The sequence below is a fragment of the Cebus imitator genome, unplaced genomic scaffold (assembly GCF_001604975.1).
Source record: "Cebus imitator isolate Cc_AM_T3 unplaced genomic scaffold, Cebus_imitator-1.0 Scaffold1708, whole genome shotgun sequence".
Classification (NCBI taxonomy): domain Eukaryota; kingdom Metazoa; phylum Chordata; class Mammalia; order Primates; family Cebidae; genus Cebus; species Cebus imitator.
Genome location: NW_016109023.1, coordinates 10,361 through 11,059, shown reverse-complemented (window position 1 = coordinate 11,059; position 699 = coordinate 10,361).

Genomic DNA, 699 nt, shown 5'->3' with positions numbered 1-699 from the left:
ATGCCTCCCTCTTTTGGACCATATAGGGTAATTACTGACCTTGCCATGGCATTTATAAACTATCCTGGTACTGGTGGGAGTGTAGCAGTGAGGACGACCAGAGGTCAATCATGTCATTATTTTGGTTTTGGTGGGTTTTGGCTGGCTCCTTTACTGCAAACTGTTTTATCATCAAGGTATGAACTGTATTTTGTGCTGACCTCCTATTTCATCCCGTGATTAGAATGCCTTAACCGTCTGGGAATGTAGTCCAGTAGGTTTCAGCCTCATTTTGCCCAACTCCTGTTTAAGATGGAGTTGCTCCGGTTCACACACCTCTGCCATTACCTTTTAAAAACAGAAAAATCATTTTTATTAAAAAAAAAAAAATTCCAGACTTCTTTCCTCACCTCACAACCCCCTAGCCCTTTTCATGAGATAAGCTCACCAGCTGGTCCTTCTGTAGCAAAAAGCCCAGGGCTTTCTGCTGTTGAGGGAGAGGAATAGGTGATGGGTTAACTGTTTAGAAGGTTAGCGTTGGTTCTTTTATTCGATTAGACAGGGATACAAATATATCTACCAAGGAGTAGTTAAGGGAGAAATAAGGACACTAAAAATAAAACTGGAATCGTTAAGTATGAAGCGAATTTGGAGTTAAAGAGCAAAACGTTACTAAATAAGCAGAGGCGAGCATGCGCTGCATACCGGGATTTGTAGTCC